Source organism: Antedon bifida, chromosome 1 (assembly GCF_963402885.1).
Source record: "Antedon bifida chromosome 1, ecAntBifi1.1, whole genome shotgun sequence".
NCBI lineage: Eukaryota > Metazoa > Echinodermata > Crinoidea > Comatulida > Antedonidae > Antedon > Antedon bifida.
The window spans coordinates 1,188,543-1,211,950 of NC_136226.1; the positions used below are offsets into that span (position 1 = coordinate 1,188,543).

The window sequence follows — 23,408 nt, forward strand, 5'->3', positions numbered from 1 at the left end:
CTGGATGTAGGCCTCTCTCTCGCCAGTTCAAGATAAAGTTTTTATATGCTTACCAATAATTTTTTCCTGAACCAGGCTTTCCCGTTGAAGTCCGCCAAATGTTATGTTCTAGTGGGATGGAATTATACCAGAGGATATATGGTACATACAGTAATTACAGAATATTTAATCTTAATACAATGGTGTGTGCTGTATGTCAATACTACAGTACAGTACACTAAGTACAGTATCTTACTTTTGCATGTTTGTAATTAAGTTAGATTAAGTGGAAATTTTGGTTTTTAGAAGTAAAAGATTGTACATGTAAATCAAGTCCACAGAATCTACAAGAGACTTGCAATAAACTGGTATCAAAATAGAAAACAGCTAATCCTATGGTCATTATTGGCTCATTCACTCACCAGAATCAATGTTAAATTATCCTTTTTACGACACATCATTATCTATCCAACCTACATCCAGACAAGTCTCACAGGGAAACAAACATATGTGGAAATACTCTCAACATAAAGTATTAAAAAACATGGAAACACTCGCTATACATGTTCTTATTCATCTCGTCAAATTTCAATCAAGTATGACTGAATCATTTATATATATTTAAATATATTCCAACGTTGCCTCAATTCTCTCAAAGTTCATAGAATCTGGGATGTTTTGTATGCAAGGGCTGTTGTGTATTTATATCATATTAATATTTATAATTTCTATGCTGATAATTTTATGTGGTCAGTTTTCAAAGGTGAAATTTACAGTAATTTTTTTTAATTAATACATTCTTCAAATTAAACTTGTAGCATGGTACAGTACAACTGTGTAAAACAATTAAACAATTAATGTTATTTACATTAATGTACTGTTGAGTTTCTTGACGTTTGGATCAATATGCTTTGATGGTCCTCAGAAATGATGTTTTATTGACATTTAATGTAATTAAACATTGTAATATATTCATATAGCACATAATGAGATTCATGTTTAATCTTCATTAGCTAGGGTCAGCATTTCTCCGGGTAAAAGTTTACGTTGTATAAAATATCATTTATACAGTAAATAATTTTTCTTGCTATGTTACTGTTCAATCGGTAATTTAAAAATAAACAAATACAGTATTAATCGATTTATTGAAAAAACTATACAGAAATACTGTCAAATATATTTTAAAGGCCACTAATGGTCAGTTTTTCTTTCACACTATGTTTGATATATGACTGGTCATTTTGAATGTCCAGTGATAATTCATTATACTTGCTGTATTCACTCAGTGGTTCGCAAGCAATAATCATATTTACATAATTATATTGCGAGGTGAATACAAATGCAATCGGTCATACGTTCAAGAATAAATGATGTCCACTTTGTAGAAGCTTAGCGGACTTAGCTCACGGTCCAATAACCATCCAGCTAATAGCATCTGTTAGATATTCCTCAGCAAATCTAATTTTGTTGCATTACATATACAGTATGTTTAATAGATTTTAATTGTTAAATACCAACATCTACTGTAGATACATCAAAACAGGAAATTCTCTCAACATTTTAAATATACTGTAGATACAGTATAAAAATTACAATTTTAGTAAAATTATGCAGGCCTGCCAGGTTTTTCTGAAGAAAAAAAGTTACATTTTGGGTTTAACCAGTTTTTGCTAGCTCTATAGTTTAAATTGTAAACACAGGCTTGATTTATATAAAAGTACAGTATAAATAATAAAAACACCCTTCGCAAAACTGAAATATACTGGTGGAAAACATACTGTAACAATATATGGTACTCACTTTTTCTTTACTATTGTTGTACTACTGTATGTCCTTAGAAAAAACAATTCTTTAAAAACTAAACCTCAATTTCGGCTTGCATTTCTAGACTAGGTTGTATCAGTGCTAGGCCAATATTATTGATGATGATTGTTTGTGCAGTTATTCTACATCTGCTCTATGCTAATACAACACTAATCAACATTTTCAATTAACTATATAATTTCGCCTTAAGCTGGATGATTCGTAAGTTTCATGAACACATCAATTGGATGTTATTACTTCTGGGAGAATTTACTCCCTTAGATGTCAATTGGACTGCTTTATATCAACAAGGAAGTATTCTAATTCCAAATGAATATGGGTTCACATTTACAACATTTGAACTGCTTTTCCTATATTAAGTCACTATTATTATTTTTATGAATAAAAAGAAGTGGCTATCTTAAAGCTAAGTTACTGAACCCAGATTTGGTCCAGTGGCAAGAGAAAACTCTGGGCTACTGTTTTTCAACATGTACGTTTTGTATAGAATCCAGAAACAGAAATTGGGAAAGTGACTGGTGGTCCTTAACCTAAAAGGCTTGTTTTTCTGAGAGACAACTAAGTAAATATTGTTCAGTAGTACTCATGTACCTGAGTGTTCAGTAAAACCTGATTGAAAACCAACTACTGTAAAGAAGATGAACCTACCTACAATCATTAGAACCTTGTGTACTACAGTTGTATATACCACACTACAAATCAAAATAACTGAATTTATAAAGTTTATTTTCAATTCATTAAAATCTGCTTAGAAAAAAACAATAAAATGATCGATATAATTGTCTGGTGCCAGATAGAATTAATAACTCAAACACCAGAATAAAACATCACCTATTATAATAATAAATATTATAATACTCACTGGTTACTGAAAAGTGAATTAATAAACCAAAAGTAATCAATAATTATTATTGATTATCTATAATTATCACTAATTAGGTTTGTTTGTATCGTGGGATTTCCGATTTGTTTGTGTGAATTTTGGGACTATCCCAAATGTGGAAACATTTTTAGGGAAATGTTACTAACTGTATACGCAAGGTACTGTAAGAATGCTGTCAGTGGCCTCTTTGGCATTCCATACACAATTTTCTATATGTACTATAGTTTTTTTTGCCGTTCCATATATTGTGCCCGAAAACTCTAAAAGTAGCAAAGTTAATTATTATTATTATTATAAAAGAAATTATTTAACAAGGTTGATGGTATTTAACATTAACAAGATCAAACTGTGGACAAGATGGTATTTCATTAAACCGAAAGTAAAATATAGTTGGTAGGTACAGTAGGTACTCTGATAACAATCTTATATATGAATAACTTCTGGAATTATACAAAACACATTCCTAACAATTTCATTGTCATTATAAAATAAATCTAAACATACAAACTCACGAAAAAGGGTATTGCTACTGTAAACCCCTGCAAACCTCCCAAAAAACATAACAAACCCCATTGAACCGAAATAAAAGTGATTGAATCGTGTAGTGTACGACTCACTTGGTACAGTACTGCATGTCACTAACACATACAAGAACCAATATACAGTACAGTAGAAATTAAAATGTAAATCGACTGGTCTTAATTTAGTCTTGCCAAGTCGCTGGCTACTGTAAATTTACCTAAAAGAAAGTTTGCAGATTACCTAAATTTTGTTGTTCCACATTAATTATTTACTGTACTACAGGCTCAGCAATTGTACTGGCCAGTTTAAAAAGTTTATAGCATTGAAATGCGTCATACCCTTAATACAAAATAAATATACCTTTAGTATCTAGAGGCAAACTGTCAAAACCATTTCAATAATTATGTTAATTACAACCAAAGTAATTAACATTCTGTAACGTGCTACCACGATTATTCTGATGCACTGGCTTAAGAAAATCCAATTTCCTTACTCAAAAATCGGGCACAATCATTTAACTCCTTATGCACATCGTACACCATAATAATGGACAACAAGCATGTGTTAAAAACTAGGACGCGTTTAACCGCTGTTAACGTAAAGCTTATGGCGAAATGTGCAAATAACTTGACAAATTTGCTGTAAGATTCAGTAATGGTGTCTACCTTTTTAGCGTCTAATCTTCAAAGTGCTAATGCATGTTATTTACATATGGAATATTAACTGAATTACATAGGCCTGCTGATAACACAATAGAATAATTTTATTCTATTCATACATTAATATGTATATATTAATTTACAACAAATAGCTGATATTGACACTATCTATATGGTGCCAAAGCATTCAATGAATATTCAAATATTATCTGAAACTGGTAAATTTAGCACTAAGATAAGAAATGCAAATTACAAATGTTTTACATTCAATACTGTATATGTACAGTATATCAAACACTACATTATATTATAACAAGAAAATGCTATGAATCCTTTATATTGTCTAATACTAAAATAGATTACTGTATGAATAATAATTTTACTTTACTTTACTTTCACTATTTACAAACTCTGAGAGACACTTGGCATTTACCAAAACTCGGTTGTCTAGAAGTACACTTCCAGGCTAGTAATATAAAGATTTATAAAGATGTGTTCAAATCCTAAACAATTCTTAGTACTGTACAGTTATCAGTAATGAGTATCAGCAGGGCTCATGTCAGGTTGGGAATACATACAGTAGGTCTACTACCTTATTATAACTAAATATAAAATATCTTAATAATTCTACTTACTATGTTTGTTACATGAATAACCACATACCTATCTAATCCAAATCAACAACTAGAAGTAACACATTCAACAAAATGATCAACACACGGTTGAAAACAACTATTGGCCAAAATCAAACAAACATGGGCACACACAATAAAACTTTACTTAGATCAGATTGTATCATTCTGTCTGCAAATAAAAGCAAAGACTGTACATTGTACCTACGCCTGATCACCTAAATAGAAACTATTTCTGCAGGCATTTTAGGTTACTAAAGGTAAGGTAATGCAATGAATTGTAATGAGCATAGAACAGAAAACAAATAAACTTGATACAATTCCTATTTGCTATAGTACCAACAAAAATCACTAGATAATCATGATATAATTAACAACTTAACCGCTGCACTTAGAAATATTTAAGATACTATCTAACCTCGCAGGCTAACCTTTAAAGTATGTATAGTTGTTCCTCATTAAATTTGTTTTCATTCGTACAATATATAATTACATATAATTGTAGGCCTACTGTACTTCAAAATTATATATAATTGTAGGCTACTCGATTTCAACAGTAATTTTTAGCGCAACTTAAAAATAAATTACAGTATGAAAAATTGTTTTTCTTAATCTTAGTTAATAAATGTTAAACAAAAACTCTAATTGAATATTTTAATATAACAAAATCCTATTGTTGCTACCAATGAACAGAAGACAATTGCAATAAAATATATTTTTACAATGCGTTTCACCTTGGGCAACCTATTGTTATGAAATACAGAAGAACCAATTTTCCCAGGTCAGCCTTTATTGCGTAAAACAAAGACTACTATTCATTGTTTACTTTTTGATTACTCATAAATATCGTGGTTTGAATTTATTTACACCATGCACAAAAGACAACAAAAGGAAAAGGTTACACAATTTAAATTGGCTTTCTTTATATATTTTTGTGACCCACTCATCACCAAATAAACTTTTAAAAAGTTAACAAATTTACAATGATGATTTCAGTTTCTTGACACCAATAATAATAATATATAAGCAAGCTCTCAATGCGCTGTACATACATTAAAATAGATGATAAGTAGCAATAATCATGCAGGACAGAGGTGACACCCAATTCCAAAAAAGATTATCAAAGGCACTTTTTGAATAGTTAAATTGTTCTCTATGAATACAAAATCATGTTTACAATACAGTAACCATATTTGCATACTTTCTGATAATATTGTAAAACGATATTTACATTTGTTTAATAATCCAGCTGTACACTTCATAATTATCATCCAATCTTGATAAGAATATATATAATAGTAAAATGTAGTAAGTAAAATGTTAAAATAAAAGCGGTGTTCACATGAGCATGCATTAGTACTACCCATATAATGGATTTAAGATGATCCTAATGTAAAATAGGGCTGTGTTCACATGGATTGGGTTAAGCTAACAGCTAACTCAATCGATTAATTCTTGTATACCTCTGATGTAAATCGTACCTTCGATATAACTCAATGGTAAAGGTTTCAGGGTGAAAATTTAAATAAATAAATAAAATAAATTCTATTATAAATTAAAGTAATTAACTATACTGTACTTACACAATATGATGCAAAAACACTTTTGTTAGATGCAACTTGTGATGTACATCAATCACATGTGATAAACATCCAAAACATTGTTACTGATCAAATTTTAACAGCCTTTGTCTAATATTAATAACATGTTCGCTATTATACGCTAACAAATAAACTATACTATCTATCTGTACTGTAGACAACTCATCAGATATCCAGGCCAAGATATGGTGACATCATTTAAATAATCACATAGCAATCAGCCAATAGGAATTAGTCTTAAATCCACTAGGTTCCAGTCAACCTATGAATTACTGTCACATGACAACATTAAGTAATAGTAATAATATGAACTTGAACTTATAAACAATAACAATAATGGTATGACCCATTTGAAATTGCAAAACAATAAAATAATAAACTTGAACTTGGCAAAAAGAATAATAACAAATGGCACGATATACTGTATTCAAAATTACAACATAATAATACTAATCAACCTATATAATACAATACAAATTGTCTTTAAGTTCTGGAATAGCTCTTTCAACACAGTAAAGTACCGTATTCACCAAATACAATCAAGTGAGATATTTCCCTTAAATATTAAGTATTTCACTTACCTCAATAAATATTTAAGTATTTCCCTTAAATTGTAGTTACTTAGATAGGAGATTTTTTTTTTAATTTGAAGTGTTTCCCCTAGTCTAAGTGTGAATAGTGAATATATATATATATTTTAAATAAAATAAAAACTATGAAAGAACACTTGAGAAAAACAATTAAAATGACAGAAATGGTATACATTTTATTTTTGTTTGATTAATATACTGGTCATTTTGTCCCTGAAAATAAACTGAATTTTAGCAATGCAAATTGCCTAATTAACTATAAAAATATGTTTGTAAGATTCTAAGAAAAATGTTAATGAAATAACAAAGTTATTTACACTCCAGACAAGAAGATAATTAAATAAATAACAATAAATATAAGGCAAACAGTCTTTGCACTGAAACAAAGAGTGGAAGGATATCTGTTTGTTTTGTTCTGTGTTTTGAATGAAAAAGGCTAAAGTTATTGTTACTATATTTATTTATTTATTTATTAACAATATTTAACCAGGGTGGCCCAATCAGTCAAAAAGACTGGTCTCCCTTGGGGCCCTGGGTACAATAGTACATTTTAAACTAAAATATAAAAATAACAGTAACACAATAAAACTAAACTACATTAATGCCTTAAAGTTACTTTTGAAAACATTTAAATTACTTGACAATTTAGTTTCTTCACTTAATGTGTTAAAAAGATCAGCTCCTTTCCATTTAATTGTTACTATAACTTCAGTTTTAAGGACACAGATACAAGTTAGTGAATATTCTTTCATGGAAATGCATTAATAATAAATTTATAATTAATTAATATTATTAATATTAATTCCTTTAAATTTAACTTTATAAATGGCGACTACGCACACAAACAGAATCAAAATCTATAACACTGTAGGGCTAACATGATCAATAAATAATCCAATCCTTCAACAACAAATTGTTATGCTCAAGTTATATAGCTTTAAATGTTCTTGTATCAAACTTTTGAACTTGTAGTTTTTTAGAAGCCTCCTCAACAAGACTTATAAAAACAAGACTTGTCATCCCATATCAAACCTTGTCAAATATAATTTTGCTTCAGATACTTTCCAACGTGTAATGCCATTTGAGTGCAGATTACTAAAAGCGTATCTGATCTTTGAGAGCATAGCATTAGTAAACTAAAACTTACTTTAATTCCAAGCCAACAAAATCGTTAAATACCGTAAATACTAAGCACATCGTTCGGTGCTTCATATTTATTTTATCCGTTCGTAGACGGAGGTGGCTCTACAGCCATAAAGAGATGACACTACGAATTAAAGAATATGGCATTCCAATTTAACTTACCTGCTGTGTTTTTGCATCGGTTGATTCACGCTATCGGATTGAATAACAAACTCGATCCTCGCATGCCAACTAACACAATAGTATGGCTTAATATATTGTTTCTACTACACATAATAATTCATAACCATCCCAATAATGTTTAATTGCTGATATTACACAGGTCTTCGTGCAAAGATATTAAACTGTGAACTAGAAAGATTGTACACACGCTAGTTCACTTCACAAAATGATCAAATGAAACAACATTTGAACATATTATATGGAGAACTTAAGTCCAGCAACCAGTTCTGAGTAAGCGTATTGTTGAAATGAGCTAATTACAATAGGTCAATGTTTACAATAAACAAATTTAATGGAGCTTGACAAAGATTATGTAACACTAGTGACTGATGTTTATATCAATACAAAATATGCATAAACTATTTAATTATATGTAAATAATCACAAATAAATAATTATAGCATGGAGGAATAGTGACTAAACTATAATTTCATGATTTATATAAATTATTGTATTTTTTTCCATAGCACAAACACGGACTTATTAATTATAGGTCCATTCTACAAATTATTATATTATTTATATTGGCAGGCTGAACAAAAAATAATGCAGTACATTGTATCTCCAATATAAATTTTTTTTTAATAGCCCTGATAAAGGAATAGTACACTTCTTTCTCGCTGTTTTACACATTATTATACTTTTTACTATTGAGATCGAGCCACTGATAACCACAGCTTTGTCATTGTGTAAGTGGATTTTTAAAAAATCACATTAAATTCAGCTACACAAAAAAAATCCAATAAAACAGTTTAAAATAAACGAATCACTAAATGCTATCAGAAATTAAAATATTTTTGTTACAAAATTGCCATTTAATATCTGCTGACTCATCAATTTAGTGACAAGATATAAACAGATTCAAAATTACATTTTTTGATGTCATTTATTCCAGTTGGTTTTTTCCTAGCATGAGTCATCATAACATCTACCAACGTTGATAAGTGTAAATGAAATTCTGCAATTAATTCTAGACGTGAATCACGAAGAATAACACTTTTGCAATACTACACGCAAAGCCCATGACATTATTGATGTGCTTGCCGATTGGTCGGAGCACGCAATCATAATTTTAAATAACTTTGTTTTAACTTCATTTATTTTAAATAGGTACAGTATTTTTTATACAACAAATGTTTATTACTATTTTCTAGTTTAAATCTTTTTTTTTGTTTCAATATAAGTTAGAAATTATTATTTTATATATATATTTTTTATTTTTTGTATAATGTTGTAAGTACTTTAGGCATAAAAACATTAACAAATATTTATCACTTTATTAATACATTTATACCTCATGGGTATTTATTTCTTCATGGTGGTATGTCTGATTTCCTTTTAAAAAAAGTGGAATTTTAAAGGAAAAGGCTTGTATAAACGGATATACCAGGGAGGTATACCTCCCTGGATATACTGTAACAATGTAACCTAATTCTATTGTAAAGGTAGATACTGAAAGAACCAAACTCCACATTGTCCCCTTTAATACCCCACTCTAACAGAGTCTATGGGTGGTTATTGTCCCAGAATTCAGCAGGAGTCCCAACCCAAATTTGTGGATATCAAATTTCTGTAGATATTCTCATATATCCATCAAGGATAGCACGTGGCATTACTCTCCTCATCCTACGCATTTGAACGATGGCATTTGGATTAGTCATTTTAGGACTGGTAATAAATTTTAATTAAAGATCTTGTGTACTTTAAACCCTATTATGTTTACTATACAACTGCTGAAACAATGCATTTTAAATGAGAACAATTGGAACTAAAGTAGTGCATCTATTAAGGGGACAACTGCAAGACCCAACAAAAATGTCCCCTTAATAGAAGTTGGCCATAGTATTGAAAACAAAAATTACTCTTCATTCCTTTCATGGGGAAGAAGTTTTATATATATATCTATGTTGATAATTGTTGAAGATTTACAATTACTCTAAATATCAATCCTTTTAAAATGATGACATCATCCTGATTTTGGTATTATTCAGAACAGTAAAATAATTAAATTTTTTATGTAGAGCATACTGGATCATTTTTGCGACGCCATAGTCACTTTAATTTGTCATGCTAAGAATTATTCATTCAGAGAAGCAGTTATTATTACAACAAAACGTGATTTAAAGATTTACTATATAGATCCTCCTCAAGATATGCATACAATCTTAATGGAGAATTTAATAGTGCAGTATATACCAAGTTTGGAACCTACATTAAAATAATAGTTATTCTTCCTTATTCATGGTATCTTTTAGTTGAAATAAAGTATATTTACAATTGAAATTAAAGATTACATAAATAGCAATACAATCATGGTACTTACAAATACTAAAAAAAACATAATAAAAATCAAGAAAACGTACAAAAAAAGGACATTCGCTAATACAAAAATATCAATATTTATGTAAAATATAATTATCAAACGGAACATAATTTTGTTTTTGAAAGTTCTTCATCTCTCTCTCCATTTGTAATGTGAACAAATAACGAATATTGATCACAAAACATAATTCATGCTTAGGTAAAACCCACAATTATTTTTACTAATAAATATCATCTATAATTTACAAGACGTTAATAGTATAAATCCCAAATAAACCAGGCTACTAACTATCTAATTATTGTAATTAGGCATTCAATCAAGCATGAAATTCTTGATGGTTTGCTAAGCTATTAGTTTCTTTAAGAATCTTTAAGTTAATCAACATCTTATTGATAGGCAAGATTACTTTCTCTGTTTCTAGGGATGATATTCAAACGTTGTATTCATAAAATGTATGCAAGTGTAATTGATGGAAGAATTACTTTGACAGAATAATAATGAAAAACAAATATTGTATCCTACCATTGCCACATTGTATATATCAACAATGTTAAACACTCAAGTCAATACTACATAAATTGAGGTATCTGCTGGTGCTATGCTTTAAAAAAGATTAAACTAAAAAATGATTAACTAAAAGAAGAAGCACTAAATAGAGAAGTGTGGAGAAATAAGACTGTCATGGACCTGCCAAATGGCAGATGACAAGGTAGACAAGGTAGGTAGCCTGGTGGTTATGAAAAAAAAAAAATAATAAAATAATAATAGCTTTGTACTGTAGGCCTGAAGTACACAAACTGAAAAAAATAAATAAATAAAAGGACCAAAAGTAAAATCCAGCCATAACAAAAACCCAACCCGACCCAATGTCAGTCCAACTGAACCCCGGACAGCACCAGTTGCCTTGGTCTTTGTAGACAAATTACAAACAAATGTGTTTCTGTTATTAGGATTCAATTTTTTTTAAATTAATAATTACAATACATTGTTTTAATTCAATTATTTTACTATTTGGATGGTACAACCAAGCCATCAATGATAATTTCTAATAAATGGAGCTCAGCCAATCTTTAAGAAGAATTTCTATTGTTATTGTATTATGATAATGGACAAATAAAGCTGTTCAGTATTTCAGTTTCTGATGCCTCTGCTATATAACAAGCCTTTGTTACTAAAACATGAACTATCACTACGATATCATCCCGTCAACATCTTATCGTCTGCTAAGGATGAACATTTTGAACGCATTGAGGAATTAAAACTAATTCCTTCATGTTGAAACTAACACATTAAACAAACCAAACATCTGTTACATTAAAACATTCTATTTAAATTAATTGGATCTAGCCTTGCAAATGCATTTTCAGTCATTAATTTTTCTGGCAGTATAAATTCAAGAGCAAAAGAAAATTAACATTTATCAATAAGAATATTTGGTAAAATTTCAAAATTCATTCATTTTTTTAATTAGAGAAAATACTTTGGATGATATTTGTTATTGTTTTTACTACTTCTTTTAAAGGTTGCTTCAAATTGTGTAACATGAACTATATAATATAGACTGTCTTTAAATATGTGTGTCTTTGGTATTTATTATTATGACAAGAGAACAAGAAGTTGGTACACCTAGACTATACAATGTATTCAGCATTTATTTATTGTAAAATTCTTTCAATTCCCTATTTTTAATAAAATGTTATTGCTTTAATGCATATTTAATATTACAAACATATGTAAAATTGTTAACATTTTATACATTTTGTAATCTTATTATGTTATATATAAAATTAATCAAAGTATGACATTAAATTATCATATGTCTGAAGGGAAAATCAATACATTAAGCGAAAATAACACAAAATCTTTGAGTAGTACTATAGAATCAATTGATGGTGTTAGAAGCAAGATTTTTATGACTGAATCCATAATTTGACATAAATTCAATTTGAAAAATGTTGAATTCACATTCATAAGATTTCATTACAGGCTGCCTCCTGCCATCTCAGATTCCGTACCAAACATTCACATGTTCAATTTCAATGTGATTTAAAATTAAAATTTATTATGCGAAATAATCTCATCTTAGTACATTTGATACTTATTTAAGCACCTGGGTATAAGATGAGGATAGCTGGTGATATATTTGAGTGTACTACAGTTCATGTGCACTACAAGGTGAATAAATTAAAGCCAAAGGGCACAGAAATCATAATTTTGGATTCATAAAAATGATATTGGCTTGAGGCCAATGCTAAATCAAATAAATATTATGTAAATTATACACGTTGGTTATGTATGTTCAATACGCAAAAAATTCAATAAATCATTGAATTACACGAATCATAGACATGTAAGGCTGTAGAATTTTGTAAATTTGGGTAGTCCTTCAGGCAATTTGGTTGTCTCCAAATAATTTTTAGCTGCCTCTTAACTTTTTTGTTTATTTTTTATGTGAGAAAAACTAATTAATTAATGAGCTGTGTTTAAACCTTGCTACCTAGCATAAATGTATCACTGATCTTTGGGAGGTTGCCCATCAGGATGCAGGCAGGTAACTCTATGCTCAACATGATTTTTTGGTGGCCCCTGGATGTCGGGGAGGTGAATCTGCAAGCCCTGTATTTCTACTTCCATAATGAATGCGGTATGTAATTGTAAGTATGTTTTTTACTTTTACAAAGTTATGCGCTATATAAGAATGTATTATTATGGATGTAAAGGTAAAAGCATAAACCAATAATAATGCTAAAGAGGATAACGGAGAGCCAATTACTGTTTGCAGGAGCCACAAGAAAATAAAGGGTGCAACTATAATAATACAACTTGGCTTATTATAATATAAAAATATACATTCCCTATCTTCCACCCACTCAATCCCATCATAACCTTTGATCTCAAAAATTAAAGAACTGATGAAAATGATGATTGCTGATTGCAAACACTAATTTCCAAAATCCTGTATTATTCCCTGAATATTACTGTTTCACAACAAAATACACATAATGACTTGCAAAGTCGTTTCTTAATTTTGCGAAGCAGCCAAGGGTGGAGATATCATTAAAATCTGTCTGTTTTCATTCGTCTCTAAACAAACATCTTGTTGTAATAAGATGGAAATGGCATATATGATCTGTCAAATGGGCTTTTATTGTTGTTCCACTAATGGAACTATTTATAGCTATAATTATTGCTATTTAAATCATAAAAATAAAGACAAAAAAAAATCATAAAGAGGAAATATTTATTTGAAGAGGAATTACTGAAGTAAACCATAAGATCAATGCATTATAAGATAATGACTAAAATTATCAAATCTTAAGGCTGGACAAAGTCCAATGTTAAGGTTGTCAGTCACACAACCAAAAGCTTCCTAATATCAATGAAGGCGGGAAAAAGTGATAATTTGATTACAATGATAAGAATGATCAAAAAGATGATGATGATGATGATGATGATGATGATGATAATGATGATGATGATGATGATGATTATTGATGATTATGATAATGATAACGACGAGGATGATGATGATAATGATTGTATATGATGATGTTCATGTTCTCAAACTACACAACCCAAGTTGGATGAACTTAGATTACAATAATAATAATTTAATGTTGATAATACAGCAATGAATCATTATCATTATCATGCTAAAACTGATGATGACAATGATTATGATACTGATAATAATTACCAGTCACAGTATAGTGCATAGATGCTACACAGAGCCTGTCAAAACAATTCATCACTACAACTAACACATGTACGAGATGCAGTATATGAATACAATACATTGTCCATATAAGGCTAGCTCAATGGACTAGAGCATACAGTAGTGAATGTGGCCTATAGAATCACATCAGCTGTGAAATCTGTATGTCCCCTGAATTGCAGCAATCATAATAATATATGTCAAAATCAAAATACAATGTCTTATTTAATTTCTAAAGAATACAAAATATTAGCAGCTGGGAATGATGTATTAGTACTTACTAGCAGTTTGGAATTGTGATTCACATTCAGAGCAAGTCATTAAAATGGAATCTACACTATGAGGAATCTGTCTTGGATGCTAAGGACACTATGGTATATATCACAGTGTGGCAATATTATATTCATTCATTCATTCATTATTTTAGGCATGATTAACATTGATTTAATTGATAATATTACTACATCTGTAATTTTTGTCTTATCTTATGTGGGTTCATCTCACTTTTATCTCCATACATGCTCCTCATCTCTCAAATTAACAATTAACAAACAACCAACACACAATATTAACAATTTAAAATATAAACATTATATTGTCAAATTGGTCAATGTTTAATATTTTAAGTAACTATTATATCAATTTATATTATAAAAACCATTTAAATATCTGACAAATAAAACAGTTACATACCGTTTATGCACAAATCCTGAATAAAATGTATGCGATGCAAAAAGGAATTAATATTCGGGAAGAGAAATCAGGCATAAACGCTAAATTGCAGTACACAATCCGAGAGGTATTTGCCTTCAAACTAAACACCTTCAGATCTAATGGCGCAGATTAGTATGCATCCGCTTGCTGGCGATTACTACCGTACATAGTACAACAGTCAGTCAGATGCTCTCTTGGCACTAATTGCGTAAACAGATTGATTTTTGGCGGTCGTAGAGCGCAACCAATGAAATTATCTCAGTGACTCATTATGACATAGTGCTAATTATTCATTACGTACTCATTAACATAATCTATAAAACATTATATAATGAAATAAATATTACTGATCTAGATCATATAACCATGATGGAACATACAGTAAATGTGATGTTTATCCATAACATAATTATTAATATTGAATATCATCAAAACAATGGCATAGATACTGGAAAAATAATAAAGAAATACATTACTACTACATTAAAATCTAACATGAGCCGGTGCTACATATTGGTAGCATCTAAACGGCTTAACAAATGGTAACATTATCACACAACTGACGTAAATCAATGTAAACTAAACGTAAAAGATGCCACATATACTGATAATGGTTGCTATTCAACCGTATATTTTCCTATATTTTATTGATACAAATAATACTTCTGTGTAAACATACAAAGGAATATAACCCAATTTATAAATTAGGAGTTGTAATCTAAACTACTTCATTCTGGGTACGGTGTCTGGAAAACTGAGCCTAACAATTTTTCTTGTAAGGGCACAGTTATTAATAAGCAAAAACATACGATATGAATAAAATATAAGCAAAAAGCCTAAAAGATGATTAAAAAAATAAAGCACTGATTGTTAATGTTATTATGTAATTAAATTTTCACAACATAATTAAATAAAAGATTAACATAATTTGTCCAAACTAAGGAATAAAGCCAGTTATTAAAACAGAACATGAATATAAAATGATTTCAAAATGGTAATATTAAAAATGAATAAAAAATTAAAAACCTATATTAAATCTGATGTCACCTGCAAACCTCTAACTGCATACTATAACGATATGAATACTAAATGCACTTAATGCAGAGCATCCAATTAGCACAGAATTATACTATTTCCCTAAGGAATGACTACTGATGTAAATCCATGCTGACAACCAGGCTAATGCCTACATGTCCACCAAATAAAGTCTAAAGCCTAATTTACACCAAGCCTCGTTCCAGTCTGCTGTCCATAAAAAAAGCATGAGCATGAGCATGAGGTCTAGACTTATTTTTTTCTTGTGCTGTAGTCCACATCCCCAATCTATGAAAGATGTGCAATCAAAACGTTTATTCGGTTTTAAAAACTATTTGAAGCTTTAACCAACCCTGTACCTTAGTGCAATCTAGTGTCTACTACAAGAGTTTTAAAAATCTCCAAATACTGGAATATGGACTGAAAACAGGAAATTCTCCCACAATGTATTAGAAAAAAAAACACCAACAAATCCGGGATTGGGCTAAGAGTTGGCTGTACTATATTAGACCAGGGAGTTAAATCACTGATTAGACACGAATACCCTACCTCTCTGTACACTATACCTCTTGGTACACAATATCTCTCAGTACACTACCTCCTGGTTTGGTAAATCCGGTATTTACATCCAAGTCAGTAGACTAATTACCACAACCTTTTGCTTAGCTTCCTTCAATCAGTGAAATGAACATCTTTCAAATGTCTGTTCTGTGTTTCCTGTTAATTAGTTGTTATTCACAAATATACAAATGCTTTATTGATCGTGAATAATTAATTAGTCAGAATCTCAGTTGTATAAATCTATTGAGCCTTTTTAATGGCGATTGTTCAACTCCTTTCAAAAGCTTTTCAGCAATCTTTAATTGTGATCAATCAGAACAAAGATTTGTCCTTCCAATACCTCGTTATTTCCAATGAATCTATTAAGCTTGAAGATTTGTTTTGTGAAAGTATTTTCTAAACTAGAAATCACAAATGAATTAATGTCTAATATTTTGGTTTTTGCTTAAACCATGGATCTATAAATTAGGTCCATGCTTAAACCTCTAAGTAATCAATTAATAATTTTATAACAAATAATTTTGTTATTCTAAACAACTAACCATAAATTAAATTAATTTTTTTAAATAAATTAAAAGGTCACTTTCTACTTTACTACAGTGAGAAAATCAAAGTTCAATTAAAATTATTCATTTTTCGTATGACTTCAATCAGGAATACATAATTAGAGCTAGGCTAGTAATCAATCTATTAGCATGCTCTCAATTGAGTAACATAGACCACCCCCTTATCTAATGACCCCGATTATATACATTGCTAGCTAATTAAAGACATACCTTGATACAGTAGCTGGGTAGAAGTCATGTAAAACATGGACCTTGTTTACTCTGACTGGGAAACCATGGGTACTGGGCTTATCAAGACACAACAACTGTTAAATTATTTACATATTAATATGAGCAGCAAGAAAATAACACGTCCCCGTCAACGAACATAGAAACCACATTCTCATGTTTTGGTACGAACAATATCAACAGTTTCAACAATAAGCATGTTGGGTGCAAATAGGATAAGAAAGGCACAGAATAAATGTGAGTTCGCATTGTCAAAAGTAAACACAACATTAAGGTACACAATAATGTGTTCACATTGTCAAAAGTAAACACAACATTAAGGCACACAATAATATGTTCACATTGTGAAAAGTAAATGTTATTTCAACAGACTTTGACCTATTGTATCTTTACATGAATAAGAAAGTGAAAGGTATGTCACCATTTTTCCGTTGTAATGTTACATTACATTTCATCTGAAGGATGAGGCAGCAATGATAAGAGAACATCTTATCCAAAAGAACACAAAAAATACAACACAGAAATCTCTCAATAACGTGATTGATCGACTCCAAATAAGGGAAGCCATGATTTGACGTTTTGATCTATATTTGATCATCATCAGGAAAGTTCTCAAAGTATAAAGATACTGAGATATCAGAATTACTGAATTACTATTCTGTTTTATATATTTAATAGTGATCATACGTTGCGTAGGTCTTAAATCCAAAATTATCATCTATGTCAAATAGTCAACTCAGCATGACAATAAACTAGATCTTAAAGTATGAACTAAATATAAAGATTGCCTGCAGTTGTACAAAGCGCTGCAATAGATACAGGCTGCTATGGTAGTATTACACCTTACGGATGAGGATGTTGCTCATATTTAATTAATTTAAATGAAAATTAAACCGATCGATTCAACTGTATTGTGTAAATGAGGCTCACAAAAGGTAATTCACAGGTGTATTGAAAAGATGAGTAGGACTATTATAAAGATGATATCTTAATCTAAATCATTTTAGCTAATGGAGTTGGAGAAATTGTAAAGTAAACACAACATGAAACCACACAATAAGTTAAGTATTAATTCTACTGCAGTGCTATTACTATTTATGACAAATAAGTAATTTTAGTTAAATCCAAATATAATTCCACCCCCTATTTTTTGCCAAATTTTTGTAAGCAGGACCCTTGAAACTATACTTGGTTGTTTACAGTAATTATTGCAGTTAATAACATGGTAACATCAATGCGTAAAATCTTATAATATATTTATACTACTGTAATACTATGTACACGAAAATACATTACTACTGAATTGTATTACTCTAGGCCTACTGTAACAAATCCTGAAACAAACCCCATTTGAAAACAACAGATCAAATAAATTGAATTTAGATAGTTGATTACAAATGAAAAATTTGGAGAGATATTGCGAGAATGGAATAACTTCCAGTGGTGTTTCACCATGCCCTGCTGGTCGAACACCTTCTTGCCCTCGGGGGCTGATGAGACGCGCTATTGGCCACTCATTTAAACTTTAAATGACCTGTACACATGTTGTGTAACTTACACGTCTTCACTTTTTTACAATGTTTATTTATGTAATAATGACTTTTAAATTTGCTTCTTTTATGAACATTTTTTTTTAAATAAAATGTTCATTGTCTCTAAATTACTCTAATTACTTTTTATAAACGTAATATATACTGTACTACATTTTATCAACAGTAGGCCTAAATGGATGCCACCATTACATGCAAATGAAAACCAAAGTGTGTATCTAGGTCTACTATCCTTTTAAGAATTTTATGTAATATGAAAAAAATTACATAAAAAAACTCAACTAACAACCTAAAACGTTTAGTATTTATCATCTTAGGCCAATAAAAATAAAATCAACTAAATTACTCACGTGTACACACCAAATAAGCTACAAATAAACATTTGTAATTTATAAAAACATAAATGTATGTTTATGAAGCTCAAAATATAATCCTACTTCGACTTTATGTTCTTAGCAAACTCCACGAACATGCAAAATATTATCTCTTTGGTAGTAGATGCAATAAACTATCCGATAACAAGTGTAGAATATCAGAACCTAGAGCAGTATAATAGTACAAGTTGCTATGTATCTGTTTTCAGGAGTCGTCGGCACACATTAAACAAACATGCTGTAAGCAATGTTATTGATTAACCAGCCTGTAATATAGTTTACAGTGAAACTGACCAGTAATAATACCTAACCAAACGCTGACCACGATAGACCGTCACTAACGGAATCAACTTTCAAATACTCAGTGGTGATTCGTCATGGAAACAACCAGCAAGTGTCACACAACCGTTAATATGACGGTAGTAAACATAACGAGTGTCGGCTTCGAACGCAGCATCCCTCGGAAGACGTCATGTTAAATCTGTCCTCCTGCTGTGACCCATGATGAAGTGTACCTTTCCGTCGATGCCACAAGAGCTCGGATAGGTCATGATCGAAGGACGTAACCCGAGCCGATCGCAGACAGGGATCGTTGATCTATTTGCGGTTCAGGTAACCTTACCTGAATATGCGGCAATCATCCTTGTAAAGAGAATCGTGTCATGCTGCCTAAGCCCTCTAGGTATACTACCAGCTAATTACAACTTGGTATGGGGTTGCAACGTTAAACAAATTACAACAGGTTCATGTTTTTTTAAGGTTTCTTTTTCTTCAAATCAATTTTTAGACAGCAATTAATTGCAAAAACCGGGATGTTTTCATTATTCATTAAACATAGATGAACTAAACAGCTTGAAGATGCTTGGTTTGGTGAGCGTGCGAGAGGAAAAAAATCACTTTCACTTTATAAAAACAAACAACTTACATGAACATTACCAAATACAACATCTTTAAACAGGTGTACCTTAAGGAGAAATTGAGATAATGTGAAAAACGTGAAACTATGTCAGTCTGCTACGAAGGCAGGTGGAACATATCTGGGATTTAGGATGAGTTTACTGAAACCTATAGCTTACTTGTTGAATGAAGTATCTAGAATGCTGGTTACATTGATATTTGATGCAAGCCCATAGCTGGGATTTTTATAGGGACATTCTTTTGTACCAAAAAAGGGGTAAATCATTGTCATGGCTATGCTAGTTAGGACCATTGCTTATTTACCATTGCTTCCATTGGTTTGAAATGGACACTTCAGGAAAAGAGTGAGAGGGGATAAGGTAGGCAGGTTTTTATGTCATTTTTGATAGGGAACAATATGGCCTATTCAGTACTTGAATGTATTACTAGTTGAGAGCAAGAATGATAGTAGACTCAAGATTATCATGGGAGAGGGATGAAATAAGTATATTATATAAGTACTGTAGACAAACTTATTCATCCTCCAATGTTTTTAGAAATAAAGAATAAACTAAAACTTATTGGCACAACGTCAAGAAACTTTCTTCATCATACATATGTCCCTTCATAAGGAATATCAAAATAATAAACCTCAAGCAGTTATTGGATTATTACATCATGCCAACCTTCTAGAAATGCGTTCATATTTCTATTATATAATTGGATTATCTTATGGTATCGACTTACATCTTATGGTAATATAATATCTACCACAAATAATAGAAATTTTATTACGAGTACGAACTTAATCTTCATGTTTACTTGCAAAGTTTGGGGAAAAGGTTAAAAAAATTCAAATAAAGTAAACTCCTCATTGGCTCTGGATAAAGTTGTTTTGAAAATAAAGGGAGCATGTAGAAAACTACTTGTCTTGAACTTACATCAGAAACATAATTTTCATGCCTTTAACATCAAGATGCTTTTAAGTTTAATTCTACCAAATATAACTTCAATAAAACTTCAGTAAGGTAATGTATGAAACAACATTACCAGTAATGGTTTAGTCACCCTTCCCTTCAATGAACATTCAAGAAGGAAAAAAAACGATACTACGAAAAATATACAGTAATATATTAGACTGACCTTAGAAATGTGGCAGGGATGTTGAATTATTAAGGCCTATTGAACAGATGTACAGTGTTGGCCTAAATATGAACACCACTTCTCTACAAATGAATTACTTTGAACCATCTGCGTTGGAGTTGATGAATGGACATAGTTTCTGAGTTAATAATATCACTGACGACATCATCAGTAGACAGCAACTCATCTAGCTAGCTATCTCTTTGAGCATCGATCTGGCTTCTTGCCAACAGTATAAAACAGGTGAAGACACGCCAGGTTACATTTACATTGCATACAATTGATTTTTTTTAAATTTCATGAATGAAATGTATTGTCTACTTCAGACAAAATACAAATTGCTTCAATATCATTTTGTCTGAACGCTCTTCAAATGTTACTCAAGATTCAAGAAATGTTAGTGGTCCACTTTGAAAGAATTAATAGCTTTTTCGATATTCTAGTTTTGTTTGCATGGTAGGCACAAATTTACATCATTATCAAATTCAAAATTAATTGCATATAATTTATTTTATATCATATCTTGTAGTGATATATAATAAATTGATATTCACACTAAAGGAAAGTAAACGGATTAATAAGATGACCAAAAAATAACTGGATGAAACAAACAAAGAAATAAAAAGAGAAAAAAAGATTGAAATGGAAAAAATATAGATATAGATAGAACCCATCTCACCTAAACAAAAAAACATTATGTCAGAAGAGACGTCAAGAACTAATGATCTATTAATTATAAAATGATAAGTATAAATTTCTATATGCTGCCCTCTATTTCTGAATATGCTCTGCAGAAAGAAACATTTGCCATTACATTAATGTTATTAAAATGTCACACTCATCACAACATTAGTAGATGTACATAATACTTGTAGTGAAAGTAATAAGAGTTGAGTAGTCTTGTTTACCTGTGTAAGGTTTTTATCAACTAAATGCGAGCAGTATATCGGCTTAACTATCCTGATCAATGATGTTTACAGAATCACCTTTGAGTATGGGGTACCAAACATGTCTGTTACTACAATACTCATCCAACATCCCTCATCTGCACACTTGAAATCACATCTTACAAAACTGCAGTTAATCTATTGTTTAATAAACAATAGCTCTACATTGATGATGATTTATATTTGTCAACTTGAATCTTACATGTTCTAGAGTTATTTGTTAGAAAGACTTTTATTATTAGTACATATGAATTAAAATCTTGTTTAATTAAAATAATCGATGCAAAGTTATCAGCCAAAAGCTATCCCTTAGGATTCCATGATGAATGTGTAATTAAACTTTTTTTTAAATAAATTAAACAAATCCAATGTCAAGGACTTCCCTTTTCTCTTGCAATTTGTTGCTTCTGGTCCCATAGGAATAAGTCTATGAACTTAAGTATGCTGCGTGTGCTATAAAACATATAATAAGTACATTGTACTTTCACTATTCATTCATTTGTGATTCATTGAAAATCTTTTTATAAATCTTGAAACACAATAACAGTCCTTTAGACCTATCAAAAAAGATGGAAACCTAACATGTTACTTTCCCATATATCCTTAACATTGAGGATGACAGATTGGTTTGATCCCAACCAGGGCAGGATACTTAGTTCATTGGGACCAAGGCAAACCTTCTCTATAAAACAGATATTAGCTGGTTCCTCAGCCAAATTTAAGTTAGTCATTACGTTAGGAAATATCAATTTACATAAATATTATATTTATTTTAAAAAAATGTTTGAAATTTATGTTAAATTGAAATAAAAACCAACTTAATTCTTAGTATAGCATCTTAAAATTAATTAGTAAATTGAACTATATTATTGTAAAATACAATAAAGGAAAAAATACAAAACATTCTACAAAATTCTGATTTTACAAATTATTTCTAAAACCTAACTATTTGAACTATAGAGGGCAGTACAACAAAATAATCATTTACGCGTATTATACTGCACTTACTTCTTATAAATTTAGAGAGGGCAGCATACAATTATCTATGATGGCAAATACTCATACTCTTACTACAGTACGTACAAACTTACAAGTCCTACTATAATACTAAACACCTCCCAAAAAATGCTTTGAAAGGGAAATAAGGTAAAGAAAAGGCGTGTCCTGTATTAATTTTTTAACGTATGGTAATGAGCTGTTAGGAGCTCATTTTACTAAGCCTCGGCATTATGTGGTAATGTTACAGTTGCTTTCCATGTTGCTTTATTTTTTCAACCAGGTACTCATTTACCCGACAGGG

General features: G+C 30.3%; 1 protein-coding gene across 8 annotated transcripts in view; it reads right to left on the bottom strand.

Moving 5' to 3' along the window:
- Positions 1-23,408, bottom strand: part of LOC144836905 (neuron navigator 2-like) — a 155,339-nt gene that overhangs the window by 79,455 nt on the left and 52,476 nt on the right. The window lies entirely within an intron of this gene.